Source organism: Hordeum vulgare, chromosome 2H (assembly GCF_904849725.1).
Source record: "Hordeum vulgare subsp. vulgare chromosome 2H, MorexV3_pseudomolecules_assembly, whole genome shotgun sequence".
NCBI classification, from domain to species: domain Eukaryota; kingdom Viridiplantae; phylum Streptophyta; class Magnoliopsida; order Poales; family Poaceae; genus Hordeum; species Hordeum vulgare.
In genome coordinates, this window is record NC_058519.1 from 576,054,131 (window position 1) to 576,069,047 (window position 14,917).

At 45.7% G+C, this 14,917-nt stretch overlaps 45 non-coding genes and 2 pseudogenes across 45 annotated transcripts; all 47 read left to right on the forward strand.

The window, feature by feature from the left end:
- Positions 1-13: 13 nt before the first annotated feature.
- On the forward strand, positions 14-132 carry LOC123432007. Its single transcript, XR_006623610.1, has one exon. It is a non-coding gene; the product is annotated as a 5S ribosomal RNA (ribosomal RNA).
- Positions 133-326: 194 nt separating this feature from the next.
- On the forward strand, positions 327-445 carry LOC123431970. The gene has a single exon (XR_006623574.1). It is a non-coding gene; the product is annotated as a 5S ribosomal RNA (ribosomal RNA).
- A 214-nt stretch (positions 446-659) lies between these two features.
- On the forward strand, positions 660-778 carry LOC123435857. Its single transcript, XR_006627101.1, has one exon. It is a non-coding gene; the product is annotated as a 5S ribosomal RNA (ribosomal RNA).
- Positions 779-981: 203 nt separating this feature from the next.
- On the forward strand, positions 982-1,100 carry LOC123435858. The gene has a single exon (XR_006627102.1). It is a non-coding gene; the product is annotated as a 5S ribosomal RNA (ribosomal RNA).
- Positions 1,101-1,318: 218 nt separating this feature from the next.
- On the forward strand, positions 1,319-1,437 carry LOC123435859. The gene has a single exon (XR_006627103.1). It is a non-coding gene; the product is annotated as a 5S ribosomal RNA (ribosomal RNA).
- A 207-nt stretch (positions 1,438-1,644) lies between these two features.
- On the forward strand, positions 1,645-1,763 carry LOC123436687. The gene has a single exon (XR_006627900.1). It is a non-coding gene; the product is annotated as a 5S ribosomal RNA (ribosomal RNA).
- A 182-nt stretch (positions 1,764-1,945) lies between these two features.
- On the forward strand, positions 1,946-2,064 carry LOC123437595. The gene has a single exon (XR_006628769.1). It is a non-coding gene; the product is annotated as a 5S ribosomal RNA (ribosomal RNA).
- Positions 2,065-2,246: 182 nt separating this feature from the next.
- On the forward strand, positions 2,247-2,365 carry LOC123437407. The gene has a single exon (XR_006628589.1). It is a non-coding gene; the product is annotated as a 5S ribosomal RNA (ribosomal RNA).
- A 187-nt stretch (positions 2,366-2,552) lies between these two features.
- LOC123438565 lies at positions 2,553-2,671 on the forward strand. The gene has a single exon (XR_006629700.1). It is a non-coding gene; the product is annotated as a 5S ribosomal RNA (ribosomal RNA).
- Positions 2,672-2,865: 194 nt separating this feature from the next.
- On the forward strand, positions 2,866-2,984 carry LOC123432410. Its single transcript, XR_006623994.1, has one exon. It is a non-coding gene; the product is annotated as a 5S ribosomal RNA (ribosomal RNA).
- A 208-nt stretch (positions 2,985-3,192) lies between these two features.
- Positions 3,193-3,311, forward strand: LOC123438470. Its single transcript, XR_006629610.1, has one exon. It is a non-coding gene; the product is annotated as a 5S ribosomal RNA (ribosomal RNA).
- A 236-nt stretch (positions 3,312-3,547) lies between these two features.
- Positions 3,548-3,666, forward strand: LOC123435861. Its single transcript, XR_006627105.1, has one exon. It is a non-coding gene; the product is annotated as a 5S ribosomal RNA (ribosomal RNA).
- A 215-nt stretch (positions 3,667-3,881) lies between these two features.
- Positions 3,882-4,000, forward strand: LOC123435862. Its single transcript, XR_006627106.1, has one exon. It is a non-coding gene; the product is annotated as a 5S ribosomal RNA (ribosomal RNA).
- Positions 4,001-4,210: 210 nt separating this feature from the next.
- Positions 4,211-4,329, forward strand: LOC123436688. The gene has a single exon (XR_006627901.1). It is a non-coding gene; the product is annotated as a 5S ribosomal RNA (ribosomal RNA).
- A 182-nt stretch (positions 4,330-4,511) lies between these two features.
- LOC123437165 lies at positions 4,512-4,630 on the forward strand. The gene has a single exon (XR_006628360.1). It is a non-coding gene; the product is annotated as a 5S ribosomal RNA (ribosomal RNA).
- Positions 4,631-4,810: 180 nt separating this feature from the next.
- LOC123437409 lies at positions 4,811-4,929 on the forward strand. Its single transcript, XR_006628591.1, has one exon. It is a non-coding gene; the product is annotated as a 5S ribosomal RNA (ribosomal RNA).
- A 187-nt stretch (positions 4,930-5,116) lies between these two features.
- LOC123438566 lies at positions 5,117-5,235 on the forward strand. The gene has a single exon (XR_006629701.1). It is a non-coding gene; the product is annotated as a 5S ribosomal RNA (ribosomal RNA).
- Positions 5,236-5,429: 194 nt separating this feature from the next.
- Positions 5,430-5,548, forward strand: LOC123432411. Its single transcript, XR_006623995.1, has one exon. It is a non-coding gene; the product is annotated as a 5S ribosomal RNA (ribosomal RNA).
- A 208-nt stretch (positions 5,549-5,756) lies between these two features.
- LOC123438471 lies at positions 5,757-5,875 on the forward strand. Its single transcript, XR_006629611.1, has one exon. It is a non-coding gene; the product is annotated as a 5S ribosomal RNA (ribosomal RNA).
- Positions 5,876-6,111: 236 nt separating this feature from the next.
- LOC123435863 lies at positions 6,112-6,230 on the forward strand. Its single transcript, XR_006627107.1, has one exon. It is a non-coding gene; the product is annotated as a 5S ribosomal RNA (ribosomal RNA).
- A 215-nt stretch (positions 6,231-6,445) lies between these two features.
- On the forward strand, positions 6,446-6,564 carry LOC123435864. Its single transcript, XR_006627109.1, has one exon. It is a non-coding gene; the product is annotated as a 5S ribosomal RNA (ribosomal RNA).
- Positions 6,565-6,774: 210 nt separating this feature from the next.
- Positions 6,775-6,893, forward strand: LOC123436689. The gene has a single exon (XR_006627902.1). It is a non-coding gene; the product is annotated as a 5S ribosomal RNA (ribosomal RNA).
- Positions 6,894-7,075: 182 nt separating this feature from the next.
- On the forward strand, positions 7,076-7,194 carry LOC123437166. Its single transcript, XR_006628361.1, has one exon. It is a non-coding gene; the product is annotated as a 5S ribosomal RNA (ribosomal RNA).
- A 179-nt stretch (positions 7,195-7,373) lies between these two features.
- On the forward strand, positions 7,374-7,492 carry LOC123437606. Its single transcript, XR_006628780.1, has one exon. It is a non-coding gene; the product is annotated as a 5S ribosomal RNA (ribosomal RNA).
- A 185-nt stretch (positions 7,493-7,677) lies between these two features.
- Positions 7,678-7,796, forward strand: LOC123435763. Its single transcript, XR_006627011.1, has one exon. It is a non-coding gene; the product is annotated as a 5S ribosomal RNA (ribosomal RNA).
- Positions 7,797-7,996: 200 nt separating this feature from the next.
- LOC123433021 lies at positions 7,997-8,112 on the forward strand. Its single transcript, XR_006624579.1, has one exon. It is a non-coding gene; the product is annotated as a 5S ribosomal RNA (ribosomal RNA).
- A 179-nt stretch (positions 8,113-8,291) lies between these two features.
- Positions 8,292-8,410, forward strand: LOC123438853. The gene has a single exon (XR_006629970.1). It is a non-coding gene; the product is annotated as a 5S ribosomal RNA (ribosomal RNA).
- Positions 8,411-8,625: 215 nt separating this feature from the next.
- LOC123432194 lies at positions 8,626-8,744 on the forward strand. Its single transcript, XR_006623790.1, has one exon. It is a non-coding gene; the product is annotated as a 5S ribosomal RNA (ribosomal RNA).
- Positions 8,745-8,929: 185 nt separating this feature from the next.
- Positions 8,930-9,048, forward strand: LOC123436232. Its single transcript, XR_006627466.1, has one exon. It is a non-coding gene; the product is annotated as a 5S ribosomal RNA (ribosomal RNA).
- Positions 9,049-9,245: 197 nt separating this feature from the next.
- On the forward strand, positions 9,246-9,361 carry LOC123433272. Its single transcript, XR_006624803.1, has one exon. It is a non-coding gene; the product is annotated as a 5S ribosomal RNA (ribosomal RNA).
- A 179-nt stretch (positions 9,362-9,540) lies between these two features.
- Positions 9,541-9,659, forward strand: LOC123433124. The gene has a single exon (XR_006624676.1). It is a non-coding gene; the product is annotated as a 5S ribosomal RNA (ribosomal RNA).
- A 179-nt stretch (positions 9,660-9,838) lies between these two features.
- On the forward strand, positions 9,839-9,957 carry LOC123437616. Its single transcript, XR_006628789.1, has one exon. It is a non-coding gene; the product is annotated as a 5S ribosomal RNA (ribosomal RNA).
- A 182-nt stretch (positions 9,958-10,139) lies between these two features.
- LOC123435419 lies at positions 10,140-10,258 on the forward strand. Its single transcript, XR_006626671.1, has one exon. It is a non-coding gene; the product is annotated as a 5S ribosomal RNA (ribosomal RNA).
- A 209-nt stretch (positions 10,259-10,467) lies between these two features.
- LOC123436323 lies at positions 10,468-10,586 on the forward strand. The gene has a single exon (XR_006627552.1). It is a non-coding gene; the product is annotated as a 5S ribosomal RNA (ribosomal RNA).
- Positions 10,587-10,822: 236 nt separating this feature from the next.
- On the forward strand, positions 10,823-10,942 carry LOC123432415. The gene has a single exon (XR_006623999.1). It is a non-coding gene; the product is annotated as a 5S ribosomal RNA (ribosomal RNA).
- A 188-nt stretch (positions 10,943-11,130) lies between these two features.
- LOC123437282 lies at positions 11,131-11,249 on the forward strand. The gene has a single exon (XR_006628471.1). It is a non-coding gene; the product is annotated as a 5S ribosomal RNA (ribosomal RNA).
- Positions 11,250-11,431: 182 nt separating this feature from the next.
- On the forward strand, positions 11,432-11,550 carry LOC123435764. Its single transcript, XR_006627012.1, has one exon. It is a non-coding gene; the product is annotated as a 5S ribosomal RNA (ribosomal RNA).
- A 191-nt stretch (positions 11,551-11,741) lies between these two features.
- LOC123432578 lies at positions 11,742-11,860 on the forward strand. The gene has a single exon (XR_006624154.1). It is a non-coding gene; the product is annotated as a 5S ribosomal RNA (ribosomal RNA).
- Positions 11,861-12,042: 182 nt separating this feature from the next.
- Positions 12,043-12,161, forward strand: LOC123436346. The gene has a single exon (XR_006627574.1). It is a non-coding gene; the product is annotated as a 5S ribosomal RNA (ribosomal RNA).
- A 182-nt stretch (positions 12,162-12,343) lies between these two features.
- Positions 12,344-12,462, forward strand: LOC123435518. The gene has a single exon (XR_006626765.1). It is a non-coding gene; the product is annotated as a 5S ribosomal RNA (ribosomal RNA).
- Positions 12,463-12,707: 245 nt separating this feature from the next.
- On the forward strand, positions 12,708-12,826 carry LOC123436775. Its single transcript, XR_006627986.1, has one exon. It is a non-coding gene; the product is annotated as a 5S ribosomal RNA (ribosomal RNA).
- A 197-nt stretch (positions 12,827-13,023) lies between these two features.
- Positions 13,024-13,142, forward strand: LOC123438468. Its single transcript, XR_006629608.1, has one exon. It is a non-coding gene; the product is annotated as a 5S ribosomal RNA (ribosomal RNA).
- Positions 13,143-13,333: 191 nt separating this feature from the next.
- LOC123432940 lies at positions 13,334-13,452 on the forward strand. The gene has a single exon (XR_006624505.1). It is a non-coding gene; the product is annotated as a 5S ribosomal RNA (ribosomal RNA).
- Positions 13,453-13,667: 215 nt separating this feature from the next.
- LOC123433052 lies at positions 13,668-13,786 on the forward strand. The gene has a single exon (XR_006624607.1). It is a non-coding gene; the product is annotated as a 5S ribosomal RNA (ribosomal RNA).
- Positions 13,787-13,989: 203 nt separating this feature from the next.
- On the forward strand, positions 13,990-14,121 carry LOC123432919 (annotated as a pseudogene).
- Positions 14,122-14,318: 197 nt separating this feature from the next.
- LOC123433476 lies at positions 14,319-14,431 on the forward strand (annotated as a pseudogene).
- A 154-nt stretch (positions 14,432-14,585) lies between these two features.
- LOC123437618 lies at positions 14,586-14,704 on the forward strand. Its single transcript, XR_006628791.1, has one exon. It is a non-coding gene; the product is annotated as a 5S ribosomal RNA (ribosomal RNA).
- Positions 14,705-14,917: the final 213 nt, after the last annotated feature.

Consider the following 14,917-nt stretch of genomic DNA (forward strand, 5'->3'; position numbering starts at 1 on the left):
ATAGTTGCATGTCGGATGCGATGATACCAGCACTAAAGCACCGGATCCCATCAGAACTCCGAAGTTAAGCGTGCTTGGGCGAGAGTAGTACTAGGATCGGTGACCTCCTGGGAAGTCCTCGTGTTGCATTCCCCTTTTTAAATATATTTTTGCGCCACGTGACAAGGATGACGCGGGAGCGTGATCTATATGACCTCATTTTCTTATTTTTGACGATTACTGTGTGACTTTTCCCACCGCGCTTGACACCCAACGACTAGTAGTAGTAGTGGTAGTAGTAGTAGTAGTAGGGGCAAGCATAAGGAACAAATAGATAGTTGCATGTCGGATGCGATCATACCAGCACTAAAGCACCGAATCCCATCAGTACTCCGAAGTTAAGCGTGCTTGGGCGAGAGTAGTACTAGGATGGGTGACCTCCTGGGAAGTCCTCGTGTTGCATTCCCCTTTTTAAATATATTTTTGCGCCACGTGACAAGGATGACGCGGGAGCGTGATCTATATGACCTCATTTTCTTATTTTTGACGATTACTGTGTGTGACTTTTCCCACCGCGCTTGACACCCAACGACTAGTAGTAGTAGTAGTAGTAGTAGTAGTAGTAGTAGTAGTAGTAGTAGTAGGGGCAAGCATAAGGAACAAATAGATAGTTGCATGTCGGATGCGATCATACCAGCACTAAAGCACCGGATCCCATCAGAACTCCGAAGTTAAGCGTGTTTGGGCGAGAGTAGTACTAGGATGGGTGACCTCCTGGGAAGTCCTCGTGTTGCATTCCCCTTTTTAAATATATTTTTGCGCCACGTGACAAGGATGACGCGGGAGCGTGATCTATATGACCTCATTTTCTTATTTTTGACGATTACTATGTGACTTTTCCCACCGCGCTTGACACCCAACGACTAGTAGTAGTAGTAGTAGTAGTAGTAGTAGTAGTATTAGTAGGGGCAAGCATAAGGAACAAATAGATAGTTGCATGTCGGATGCGATCATACCAGCACTAAAGCACCGGATCCCATCAGAACTCCGAAGTTAAGCGTGTTTGGGCGAGAGTAGTACTAGGATGGGTGACCTCCTGGGAAGTCCTCGTGTTGCATTCCCCTTTTTAAATATATTTTTGCGCCACGTGACAAGGATGACGCGGGAGCGTGATCTATATGACCTCATTTTCTTATTTTTGACGATTACTGTGTGACTTTTCCCACCGCGCTTGACACCCAACGACTAGTAGTAGTAGTAGTAGTAGTAGTAGTAGTAGTAGTAGTAGTAGTAGTAGTAGTAGGGGCAAGCATAAGGAACAAATAGATAGTTGCATGTCGGATGCGATCATACCAGCACTAAAGCACCGGATCCCATCAGAACTCCGAAGTTAAGCGTGTTTGGGCGAGAGTAGTACTAGGATGGGTGACCTCCTGGGAAGTCCTCGTGTTGCATTCCCCTTTTTAAATATATTTTTGCGCCACGTGACAAGGATGACGCGGCAGCGTGATCTATATGACCTCATTTTCTTATTTTTGACGATTACTGTGACTTTTCCCACCGCGCTTGACACCCAACGACTAGTAGTAGTAGTAGTAGTAGTAGTAGTAGTAGTAGTAGTATTAGTAGGGGCAAGCATAAGGAACAAATAGATAGTTGCATGTCGGATGCGATCATACCAGCACTAAAGCACCGGATCCCATCAGAACTCCGAAGTTAAGCGTGTTTGGGCGAGAGTAGTACTAGGATGGGTGACCTCTTGGGAAGTCCTCGTGTTGCATTCCCCTTTTTAAATATATTTTTGCGCCACGTGACAAGGATGACGCGGGAGCGTGATCTATATGACCTCATTTTCTTATTTTTGACGATTACTGTGTGACTTTTCCCACCGCGCTTGACACCCAACGACTAGTAGTAGTAGTAGTAGTAGGGGCAAGCATAAGGAACAAATAGATAGTTGCATGTCGGATGCGATCATACCAGCACTAAAGCACCGGATCCCATCAGAACTCCGAAGTTAAGCGTGCTTGGGCGAGAGTAGTACTAGGATGGGTGACCTCCTGGGAAGTCCTCGTGTTGCATTCCCCTTTTTAAATATATTTTTGCGCCACGTGACAAGGATGACGCGGGAGCGTGATCTATATGACCTCATTTTCTTATTTTTGACAATTACTGTGTGACTTTTCCCACCGCGCTTCACACCCAACGACTAGTAGTAGTAGTAGTAGTAGGGGCAAGCATAAGGAACAAATAGATAGTTGCATGTCGGATGCGATCATACCAACACTAAAGCACCGGATCCCATCAGAACTCCGAAGTTAAGCGTGCTTGGGCGAGAGTAGTACTAGGATGGGTGACCTCCTGGGAAGTCCTCGTGTTGCATTCCCCTTTTTAAATATATTTTTGCGCCACGTGACAAGGATGACGCGGGAGCGTGATCTATATGACCTCATTTTCTTATTTTTGACGATTACTGTGTGACTTTTCCACCGCGCTTGACACCCAACGACTAGTAGTAGTAGTAGTAGTAGTAGTAGGGGCAAGCATAAGGAACAAATAGATAGTTGCATGTCGGATGCGATCATACCAGCACTAAAGCACCGGATCCCATCAGAACTCCGAAGTTAAGCGTGCTTGGGCGAGAGTAGTACTAGGATCGGTGACCTCCTGGGAAGTCCTCGTGTTGCATTCCCCTTTTTAAATATATTTTTGCGCCACGTGACAAGGATGACGCGGGAGCGTGATCTATATGACCTCATTTTCTTATTTTTGACGATTACTGTGTGACTTTTCCCACCGCGCTTGACACCCAACGACTAGTAGTAGTAGTGGTAGTAGTAGTAGTAGTAGGGGCAAGCATAAGGAACAAATAGATAGTTGCATGTCGGATGCGATTATACCAGCACTAAAGCACCGAATCCCATCAGTACTCCGAAGTTAAGCGTGCTTGGGCGAGAGTAGTACTAGGATGGGTGACCTCCTGGGAAGTCCTCGTGTTGCATTCCCCTTTTTAAATATATTTTTGCGCCACGTGACAAGGATGACGCGGGAGCGTGATCTATATGACCTCATTTTCTTATTTTTCACGATTACTGTGTGTGACTTTTCCCACCGCGCTTGACACCCAACGACTAGTAGTAGTAGTGGTAGTAGTAGTAGTAGTAGTAGTATTAGTAGGGGCAAGCATAAGGAACAAATAGATAGTTGCATGTCGGATGCGATCATACCAGCACTAAAGCACCGGATCGCATCAGAACTCCGAAGTTAAGCGTGTTTGGGCGAGAGTAGTACTAGGATGGGTGACCTCCTGGGAAGTCCTCGTGTTGCATTCCCCTTTTTAAATATATTTTTGCGCCACGTGACAAGGATGACGCGGGAGCGTGATCTATATGACCTCATTTTCTTATTTTTGACGATTACTATGTGACTTTTCCCACCGCGCTTGACACCCAACGACTAGTAGTAGTAGTAGTAGTAGTAGTAGTAGTAGTAGTAGTAGTAGTAGTAGTAGTAGTAGTAGTAGTATTAGTAGGGGCAAGCATAAGGAACAAATAGATAGTTGCATGTCGGATGCGATCATACCAGCACTAAAGCACCGGATCCCATCAGAACTCCGAAGTTAAGCGTGTTTGGGCGAGAGTAGTACTAGGATGGGTGACCTCCTGGGAAGTCCTCGTGTTGCATTCCCCTTTTTAAATATATTTTTGCGCCACGTGACAAGGATGACGCGGGAGCGTGATCTATATGACCTCATTTTCTTATTTTTGACGATTACTGTGTGACTTTTCCCACCGCGCTTGACACCCAACGACTAGTAGTAGTAGTAGTAGTTGTAGTAGTAGTAGTAGTAGTAGTAGTAGTAGTAGGGGCAAGCATAAGGAACAAATAGATAGTTGCATGTCGGATGCGATCATACCAGCACTAAAGCACCGGATCCCATCAGAACTCCGAAGTTAAGCGTGTTTGGGCGAGAGTAGTACTAGGATGGGTGACCTCCTGGGAAGTCCTCGTGTTGCATTCCCCTTTTTAAATATATTTTTGCGCCACGTGACAAGGATGACGCGGCAGCGTGATCTATATGACCTCATTTTCTTATTTTTGACGATTACTGTGACTTTTCCCACCGCGCTTGACACCCAACGACTAGTAGTAGTAGTAGTAGTAGTAGTAGTAGTAGTAGTAGTAGTATTAGTAGGGGCAAGCATAAGGAACAAATAGATAGTTGCATGTCGGATGCGATCATACCAGCACTAAAGCACCGGATCCCATCAGAACTCCGAAGTTAAGCGTGTTTGGGCGAGAGTAGTACTAGGATGGGTGACCTCTTGGGAAGTCCTCGTGTTGCATTCCCCTTTTTAAATATATTTTTGCGCCACGTGACAAGGATGACGCGGGAGCGTGATCTATATGACCTCATTTTCTTATTTTTGACGATTACTGTGTGACTTTTCCCACCGCGCTTGACACCCAACGACTAGTAGTAGTAGTAGTAGTAGGGGCAAGCATAAGGAACAAATAGATAGTTGCATGTCGGATGCGATCATACCAGCACTAAAGCATCGGATCCCATCAGAACTCCGAAGCTAAGCGTGCTTGGGCGAGAGTAGTACTAGGATGGGTGACCTCCTGGGAAGTCCTCGTGTTGCATTCCCCTTTTTAAATATATTTTTGCGCCACGCGACAAGGATGACGCGGGAGCGTGATCTATATGACCTCATTTTCTTATTTTTGATAATTACTGTGTGACTTTTCCCACCGCGCTTGACACCCAACGACTAGTAGTAGTAGTAGTAGGGGGCAAGCATAAGGAACAAATAGATAGTTGCATGTCGGATGCGATCATACCAACACTAAAGCACCGGATCCCATCAGAACTCCGAAGTTAAGCGTGCTTGGGCGAGAGTAGTACTAGGATGGGTGACCTCCTGGGAAGTCCTCGTGTTGCATTCCCCTTTTTAAATATATTTTTGCGCCACGTGACAAGGATGACGCGGGAGCGTGATCTATATGACCTCATTTTCTTATTTTTGACGATTACTGTGTGACTTTTCCACCGCGCTTGACACCCAACGACTAGTAGTAGTAGTAGTAGTAGTAGTAGGGGCAAGCATAAGGAACAAATAGATAGTTGCATGTCGGATGCGATCATACCAGCACTAAAGCACCGGATCCCATCAGAACTCCGAAGTTAAGCGTGCTTGGGCGAGAGTAGTACTAGGATCGGTGACCTCCTGGGAAGTCCTCGTGTTGCATTCCCCTTTTTAAATATATTTTTGCGCCACGTGACAAGGATGACGCGGGAGCGTGATCTATATGACCTCATTTTCTTATTTTTGACGATTACTGTGTGACTTTTCCCACCGCGCTTGACACCCAACGACTAGTAGTAGTAGTGGTAGTAGTAGTAGTAGTAGGGGCAAGCATAAGGAACAAATAGATAGTTGCATGTCGGATGCGATTATACCAGCACTAAAGCACCGAATCCCATCAGTACTCCGAAGTTAAGCGTGCTTGGGCGAGAGTAGTACTAGGATGGGTGACCTCCTGGGAAGTCCTCGTGTTGCATTCCCCTTTTTAAATATATTTTTGCGCCACGTGACAAGGATGACGCGGGAGCGTGATCTATATGACCTCATTTTCTTATTTTTCACGATTACTGTGTGTGACTTTTCCCACCGCGCTTGACACCCAACGACTAGTAGTAGTAGTGGTAGTAGTAGTAGTAGTAGTAGTATTAGTAGGGGCAAGCATAAGGAACAAATAGATAGTTGCATGTCGGATGCGATCATACCAGCACTAAAGCACCGGATCGCATCAGAACTCCGAAGTTAAGCGTGTTTGGGCGAGAGTAGTACTAGGATGGGTGACCTCCTGGGAAGTCCTCGTGTTGCATTCCCCTTTTTAAATATATTTTTGCGCCACGTGACAAGGATGACGCGGGAGCGTGATCTATATGACCTCATTTTCTTATTTTTGACGATTACTATGTGACTTTTCCCACCGCGCTTGACACCCAACGACTAGTAGTAGTAGTAGTAGTAGTAGTAGTAGTAGTAGTAGTAGTAGTAGTAGTAGTAGTAGTAGTAGTATTAGTAGGGGCAAGCATAAGGAACAAATAGATAGTTGCATGTCGGATGCGATCATACCAGCACTAAAGCACCGGATCCCATCAGAACTCCGAAGTTAAGCGTGTTTGGGCGAGAGTAGTACTAGGATGGGTGACCTCCTGGGAAGTCCTCGTGTTGCATTCCCCTTTTTAAATATATTTTTGCGCCACGTGACAAGGATGACGCGGGAGCGTGATCTATATGACCTCATTTTCTTATTTTTGACGATTACTGTGTGACTTTTCCCACCGCGCTTGACACCCAACGACTAGTAGTAGTAGTAGTAGTTGTAGTAGTAGTAGTAGTAGTAGTAGTAGTAGTAGGGGCAAGCATAAGGAACAAATAGATAGTTGCATGTCGGATGCGATCATACCAGCACTAAAGCACCGGATCCCATCAGAACTCCGAAGTTAAGCGTGTTTGGGCGAGAGTAGTACTAGGATGGGTGACCTCCTGGGAAGTCCTCGTGTTGCATTCCCCTTTTTAAATATATTTTTGCGCCACGTGACAAGGATGACGCGGGAGCGTGATCTATATGACCTCATTTTCTTATTTTTGACGATTACTGTGACTTTTCCCACCGCGCTTGACACCCAACGACTAGTAGTAGTAGTAGTAGTAGTAGTAGTAGTAGTAGTAGTAGTATTAGTAGGGGCAAGCATAAGGAACAAATAGATAGTTGCATGTCGGATGCGATCATACCAGCACTAAAGCACCGGATCCCATCAGAACTCCGAAGTTAAGCGTGTTTGGGCGAGAGTAGTACTAGGATGGGTGACCTCTTGGGAAGTCCTCGTGTTGCATTCCCCTTTTTAAATATATTTTTGCGCCACGTGACAAGGATGACGCGGGAGCGTGATCTATATGACCTCATTTTCTTATTTTTGACGATTACTGTGTGACTTTTCCCACCGCGCTTGACACCCAACGACTAGTAGTAGTAGTAGTAGTAGGGGCAAGCATAAGGAACAAATAGATAGTTGCATGTCGGATGCGATCATACCAGCACTAAAGCATCGGATCCCATCAGAACTCCGAAGCTAAGCGTGCTTGGGCGAGAGTAGTACTAGGATGGGTGACCTCCTGGGAAGTCCTCGTGTTGCATTCCCCTTTTTAAATATATTTTTGCGCCACGCGACAAGGATGACGCGGGAGCGTGATCTATATGACCTCATTTTCTTATTTTTGATAATTACTGTGTGACTTTTCCCACCGCGCTTGACACCCAACGACTAGTAGTAGTAGTAGTAGGGGCAAGCATAAGGAACAAATAGATAGTTGCATGTCGGATGCGATCATACCAGCACTAAAGCACCGGATCCCATCAGAACTCCGAAGTTAAGCGTGCTTGGGCGAGAGTAGTACTAGGATGGGTGACCTCCTGGGAAGTCCTCGTGTTGCATTCCCCTTTTTAAATATATTTTTGCGCCACGTGACAAGGATGACGCGGGAGCGTGATCTATATGACCTCATTTTCTTATTTTTGACGATTACTGTGTGACTTTTCCCACCGCGCTTGACACCCAACGACTAGTAGTAGTAGTAGTAGTAGTAGGGGCAAGCATCAGGAACAAATAGATAGTTGCATGTCGGATGCGATCATACCAGCACTAAAGCACCGGATCCCATCAGAACTCTGAAGTTAAGCGTGCTTGGGCGAGAGTAGTACTAGGATGGGTGACCTCCTGGGAAGTCCTCGTGTTGCATTCCCCTTTTTAAATATATTTTTGCGCCACGTGACAAGGATGACGCGGGAGCGTGATCTATATGACCTCATTTTCTTATTTTTGACGATTACTGTGTGACTTTTCCCACCGCGCTTGACACCCAACGACTAGTAGTAGTAGTAGTAGTAGTAGTAGTAGTAGTAGGAGGGGCAAGCATAAGGAACAAATAGATAGTTGCATATCGGATGCGATCATACCAGCACTAAAGCACCGGATCCCATCAGAACTCCGAAGTTAAGCGTGCTTGGGCGAGAGTAGTACTAGGATGGGTGACCTCCTGGGACTCCGTGTTGCATTCCCCTTTTTAAATATATTTTTGCGCCACGTGACAAGGATGACGCGGGAGCGTGATCTATATGACCTCATTTTTTTATTTTTGACGATTAACGTGTGACTTTTCCCACCGCGCTTGACACCCAACGACTAGTAGTAGTAGTAGTAGGGGCAAGCATAAGGAACAAATAGATAGTTGCATGTCGGATGCGATCATGCCAGCACTAAAGCACCGGATCCCATCAGAACTCCGAAGTTAAGCGTGCTTGGGCGAGAGTAGTACTAGGACGGGTGACCTTTTGGGAAGTCCTCGTGTTGCATTCCCCTTTTTAAATATATTTTTGCGCCACGTGACAAGGATGACGCGGGAGCGTGATCTATATGACCTCATTTTCTTATTTTTGACGATTACTGTGTGACTTTTCCCACCGCGCTTGACACCCAACGACTAGTAGTAGTAGTAGTAGTAGTAGTAGTAGTAGTACTAGTAGTAGTAGTAGTAGGGGCAAGCATAAGGAACAAATAGATAGTTGCATGTCGGATGTGATCAGACCAGCACTAAAGCACTGGATCCCATCAGAACTCTGAAGTTAAGCGTGCTTGGGCGAGAGTAGTACTAGGATGGGTGACCTCCTGGGAAGTCCTCGTGTTGCATTCCCCTTTTTAAATATATTTTTGCGCCACGTGACAAGGATGACGCGGGAGCGTGATCTATATGACCTCATTTTCTTATTTTTGACGATTACTGTGTGACTTTTCCCACCGCGCTTGACACCCAACGACTAGTAGTAGTAGTAGTAGTAGTAGGGGCAAGCATAAGGAACAAATAGATAGTTGCATGTCGGATGCGATCATACCAGCACTAAAGCACCGGATCCCATCAGAACTCCGAAGTTAAGCGTGCTTGGGCGAGAGTAGTACTAGGATGGGTGACCTCCTCGGAAGTCCTCGTGTTGCATTCCCCTTTTTAAATATATTTTTGCGCCACGTGACAAGGATGACGCGGGAGCGTGATCTATATGACCTCATTTTCTTATTTTTGACGATTACTGTGTGACTTTTCCCACCGCGCTTGACACCCAATGACTAGTAGTAGTAGTAGTAGTAGTAGTAGTAGTAGTAGGGGCAAGCATAAGGAACAAATAGATAGTTGCATGTCGGATGCGATCATACCAGCACTAAAGCACCGGATCCCATCAGAAATCCGAAGTTAAGCGTGCTTGGGCGAGAGTAGTACTAGGATGGGTGACCTCCTGGGACTCCGTGTTGCATTCCCCTTTTTAAATATATTTTTGCGCCACGTGACAAGGATGACGCGGGAGCATGATCTATATGACCTCATTTTTTTATTTTTGACGATTAACGTGTGACTTTTCCCACCGCGCTTGACACCCAACGACTAGTAGTAGTAGTAGTAGGGGCAAGCATAAGGAACAAATAGATAGTTGCATGTCGGATGCGATCATGCTAACACTAAAGCATCGGATCCCATCAGAACTCCGAAGTTAAGCGTGCTTGGGCGAGAGTAGTACTAGGATGGGTGACCTCCTAGGAAGTCCTCGTGTTGCATTCCCCTTTTTAAATATATTTTTGCGCCACGTGACAAGGATGACGCGGGACCGTGATCTATATGACCACATTTTCTTATTTTTGACGATTACTGTGTGACTTTTCCCACCGCGCTTGACACCCAACGACTAGTAGTAGTAGTAGTAGGGGCAAGCATAAGGAACAAATAGATAGTTGCATGTCGGATGCGATCATACCAGCACTAAAGCACCGGATCCCATCAAAACTCCGAAGTTAAGCGTGCTTGGGCGAGAGTAGTACTAGGATGGGTGACCTCCTGGGAAGTCCTCGTGTTGCATTCCCCTTTTTAAAAATATTTTTGCGCCACGTGACAAGGATGACGCGGGAGCGTGATCTATATGACCTCATTTTGTTATTTTTGACGATTACTGTGTGACTTTTCCCACCGCGCTTGACACCCAACGACTAGTAGTAGTAGTAGTAGTAGGGGCAAGCATATGGAACAAATAGATAGTTGCATGTCGGATGCGATCATACCAGCACTAAAGCACCGGATCCCATCAGAACTCCGAAGTTAAGCGTGCTTGGGCGAGAGTAGTACTAGGATGGGTGACCTCTTGGGAAGTCCTCGTGTTGCATTCACCTTTTTAAATATATTTTTGCGCCACGTGACAAGGATGACGCGGGAGCGTGATCTATATGACCTCATTTTCTTATTTTTGACGATTACTGTGTGACTTTTCCCACCGCGCTTGACACCCAACGACTAGTAGTAGTAGTAGTAGTAATAGTAGTACTAGTAGTAGTAGTAGTAGGGGCAAGCATAAGGAACAAATAGATAGTTGCATGTCGGATGCGATCATACCAGCACTAAAGCACCGGATCCCATCAGAACTCCGAAGTTAAGCGTGCTTGGGTGAGAGTAGTACTAGGATGGGTGACCTCCTGGGAAGTCCTCGTGTTGCATTCCCCTTTTTAAATATATTTTTGCGCCACGTGACAAGGATGACGCGGGAGCGTGATCTATATGACCTCATTTTCTTATTTTTGACGATTACTGTGTGACTTTTCCCACCGCGCTTGACACCCAACGACTAGTAGTAGTAGTAGTAGTAGTAGTAGTACTAGTAGTAGTAGTAGTAGTAGTAGTACTAGTAGTAGTAGTAGTAGGGGCAAGCATAAGGAACAAATAGATAGTTGCATGTCGGATGCGATCATACCAGCACTAAAGCACCGGATCCCATCAGAACTCCGAAGTTAAGCGTGCTTGGGCGAGAGTAGTACTAGGATGGGAAGTCCTCCTGGGAATTCCTCGTGTTGCATTCCCCTTTTTAAATATATTTTTGCGCCACGTGACAAGGATGACGCGGGAGCGTGATCTATATGACCTCATTTTCTTATTTTTGACGATTACTGTGTGACTTTTCCCACCGCGCTTGGCACCCAACGACTAGTAGTAGTAGTAGTAGTAGTAGTAGGGGCAAGCATAAGGAACAAATAGATAGTTGCATGTCGGATGTGATCATACCAGCACTAAAGCACCGGATCACATCAGAACTCCGAAGTTAAGCGTGCTTGGGCGAGAGTAGTACTAGGATGGGTGACCTCCTGGGAAGTCCTCGTGTTGCATTCCCCTTTTTAAATATATTTTTGCGCCACGTGACAAGGATGACGCGGGAGCGTGATCTATATGACCTCATTTTCTTATTTTTGACGATTACTGTGTGACTTTTTCCACCGCGCTTGACACCCAACGACTAGTAGTAGTAGTAGTAGTAGGGGCAAGCATAAGGAACAAATAGATAGTTGCATGTCGGATGCGATCATACCAGCACTAAAGCACCGGATCCCATCAGAACTCTGAAGTTAAGCGTGCTTGGGCGAGAGTAGTACTAGGATGGGTGACCTCCTGGGAAGTCCTCGTGTTGCATTCCCCTTTTTAAATATATTTTTGCGCCACGTGACAAGGATGACGCGGGAGCGTGATCTATATGACCTCATTTTCTTATTTTTGACGATTACTGTGTGACTTTTCCCACCGCGCTTGACACCCAACGACTAGTAGTAGTAGTAGTAGTAGTACTAGTAGGGGCAAGCATAAGGAACAAATAGATAATTGCATGTCGGATGCGATCATACGAGCACTAAAGCACCGGATCCCATCAGAACTTCAAAGTTAAGCGTGCTTGGGCGAGAGTAGTACTAGGATGGGTGACCTCCTGGGAAGTCCTCGTGTTGCATTCCCCTTTTTAAATATATTTTTGCGCCACGTGACAAGGATGACGCGGGAGCGTGATCTATATGACCTCATTTTCTTATTTTTGACGATTACTGTGTGACTTTTTCCACCGCGCTTGACACCCAACGACTAGTAGTAGTAGTAGTAGTAGGGGCAAGCATAAGGAACAAATAGATAGTTGCATGTCGGATGCGATCATACCAGCACTAAAGCACCGGATCCCATCAGAACTCTGAAGTTAAGCGTGCTTGGGCGAGAGTAGTACTAGGATGGGTGACCTCCTGGGAAGTCCTCGTGTTGCATTCTCCTTTTTAAATATATTTTTGCGCCACGTGACAAGGATGACGCGGGACCGTGATCTATATGACCTCATTTTCTTATTTTTGACGGTTACTGTGTGACTTTTCCCACCAAGGTTGACACCCAACGACTAGTAGTAGTAGTAGTAGTAGGGGCAAGCATAAGGAACAAATAGATAGTTGCATGTCGGATGCGATCATACCAGCACTAAAGCACCGGATCCCATCAGAACTCCGAAGTTAAGCGTGCTTGGGCGAGAGTTGTACTAGGATGGGTGACCTCCTGGGAAGTCCTCGTGTTGCATTCCCCTTTTTAAATATATTTTTGCGCCAAGTGACAAGGATGACGCGGGAGCGTGATCTATATGACCTCATTTTCTTATTTTTGACGATTACTGTGTGACTTTTCCCACCGCGCTTGACACCCAACGACTAGTAGTAGTAGTAGTAGTAGTAGTAGTAGTAGTAGTAGTAGTAGTAGTAGTAGTAGTAGTAGTAGTAGTAGTAGTAGTAGTAGGGTTAAGCATAAGGAACAAATAGATAGTTGCATGTCGGATGCGATCATACCAGCACTAAAGCACCGGATCCCATCAGAACTCCGAAGTTAAGCATGCTTGGGCGAGAGTAGTACTAGGATGGGTGACCTCCTGGGAAGTCCTCGTGTTGCATTCCCCTTTTTAAATATATTTTTGCGCCACGTGACAAGGATGACACGGGAGCGTGATCTATATGGCCTCATTTTCTTATTTTTGACGATTACTGTGTGACTTTTCCCACCGCGCTTGACACCCAACGACTAGTAGTAGTAGTCGTAGTAGTAGTAGTACTAGTAGGGGCAAGCATAAGGAACAAATAGATAGTTGCATGTCGGATGCGATCATACCAGCACTAAAGCACCGGATCCCATCAGAACTTCGAAGTTAAGCGTGCTTGGGCGAGAGTAGTACTAGGATGGGTGACCTCCTCGGAAGTCCTCGTGTTGCATTCCCCTTTTTAAATATATTTTTGCGCCACGTGACAAGGATGACGCGGGAGCGTGATCTATATGACCTCATTTTCTTATTTTTGACGATTACTGTGTGACTTTTCCCACCGCGCTTGACACCCAACGACTAGTAGTAGTAGTAGTAGTAGTAGTAGTAGGGGCAAGCATAAGGGACAAATAGATAGTTGCATGTCGGATGCGATCATACCAACACTAAAGCACCGGATCCCATCAGAACTCCGAAGTTAAGCGTGCTTGGGCGAGAATAGTACTAGGATGGGTGACCTCCTGTGATGTCCTCGTGTTGCATTCCCCTTTTTAAATATATTTTTGCGCCACGTGACAAGGATGACGCGGGAGCGTGATCTATATGACCTCATTTTCTTATTTTTGACGATTACTGTGTGACTTTTCCCACCGCGCTTGACACCCAACGACTACTAGTAGTAGTAGTAGTAGTAGTAGTAGTAGTAGTAGTAGTAGTAGTAGTAGGGGCAAGCATAAGGAACAAATAGATAGTTGCATGTCGGATGCGATCATACCAACACTAAAGCACCGGATCCCATCAGAACTCCGAAGTTAAGCGTGCTTGGGCGAGAGTAGTACTAGGATGGGTGACCTACTGTGATGTCCTCGTGTTGCATTCCCCTTTTTAAATATATTTTTGCGCCACGTGACAAGGATGACGCGGGAGCGTGATCTATATGACCTCATTTTCTTATATTTGACGATTACTATGTGACTTTTCCCACCGCGCTTGACACCCAACGACTAGTAGTAGTAGTAGTAGTAGTAGTAGTAGTAGTAGTAGTAGGGGCAAGCATAAGGAACAAATAGATAGTTGCATGTCGGATGCGATCATACCAGCATTAAAGCACCGGATCCCATCAGAACTCCGAAGTTAAGCGTGCTTGGGCGAGAGTAGTACTAGGATGGGTGACCAGGATGGGTGACCTCCTGGGAAGTCCTCGTGTTGCATTCCCCTTTTTTAATATATTTTTGCGCCACGTGACAAGGATGACGCGGGAGCGTGATCTATATGACCTCATTTTCTTATTTTGGACGATTACTGTGTGACTTTTCCCACCGCGCTTGACACCCAACGACTAGTAGTAGTAGTAGTGGTAGTAGTAGTAGTAGTAGGGGCAAGCATAAGGAACAAATAGATAGTTGCATGTCGGATGCGATCATACCAGCACTAAAGCACCGGATCCCATCAGAACTCCGAAGTTAAGCGTGCTTGGGCGAGAGTAGTACTAGGATGGGTGACCTCTATTTTTGCGCCACGTGACAAGGATGACGCGGGAGCGTGATCTATATGACCTCATTTTCTTATTTTTGACGATTACTGTGTGACTTTTCCCACCGCGCTTGACACCCAACGACTAGTAGTAGTAGTAGTAGTAGTAGGGGCAAGCATAAGGAACAAATAGATAGTTGCATGTCGGATGCGATCATACCAGCACTAAAGCACCGGATCCCATCAGAACTCCGAAGTTAAGCGTGCTTGGGCGAGAGTAGTACTAGGATGGGTGACCTCCTGGGAAGTCCTCGTGTTGCATTCCCCTTTTTAAATATATTTTTGCGCCACGTGACAAGGATGACGCGGGAGCGTGATCTATATGACCTCATTTTCTTATTTTTGACGATTACTGTGTGACTTTTCCCACCGCGCTTGACACCCAACGACTAGTAGTAGTAGTAGTAGTAGTAGTAGTAGTAGTAGTAGTAGTAGTAGTAGTAGTAGGGGCAAGCATAAGGAACAAATATATAGTTGC